Source organism: Sinocyclocheilus anshuiensis, unplaced genomic scaffold, assembly GCF_001515605.1.
Source record: "Sinocyclocheilus anshuiensis isolate Anshui unplaced genomic scaffold, SAMN03320099.WGS_v1.1 scaffold2335, whole genome shotgun sequence".
In the NCBI taxonomy this organism is placed as follows: Eukaryota; Metazoa; Chordata; class Actinopteri; order Cypriniformes; family Cyprinidae; genus Sinocyclocheilus; species Sinocyclocheilus anshuiensis.
Genome location: NW_015536619.1, coordinates 99,750 through 100,092, shown reverse-complemented (window position 1 = coordinate 100,092; position 343 = coordinate 99,750).

The window sequence follows — 343 nt, the reverse complement described above, 5'->3', positions numbered from 1 at the left end:
GCGAAAGTAACGCAAAAGTAATATAACGCATTACTTTCCATAAAAAGTAACTAAGTAACGTAATTAGTTACTTTTTTATGGAGTAATGCAAAATTGTAATGCATTACTTTTAAAAGTAACTTTCCCCAACACTGATGATAATAATACCATGGTATAACTGCTAAATGGCTATTTAAATATATAAATATTATTTAAAATGATATTTAAATATATCATTTTTGGTGTGTATTCCCTCGTAATTTTTTTAAATGATTGATTTTTTTATTATGATTATTTTTTAAATTGTTAAATTCATTTGAGGTGTCAATTTTACATTATTACTTTATATACATTATTATTACAG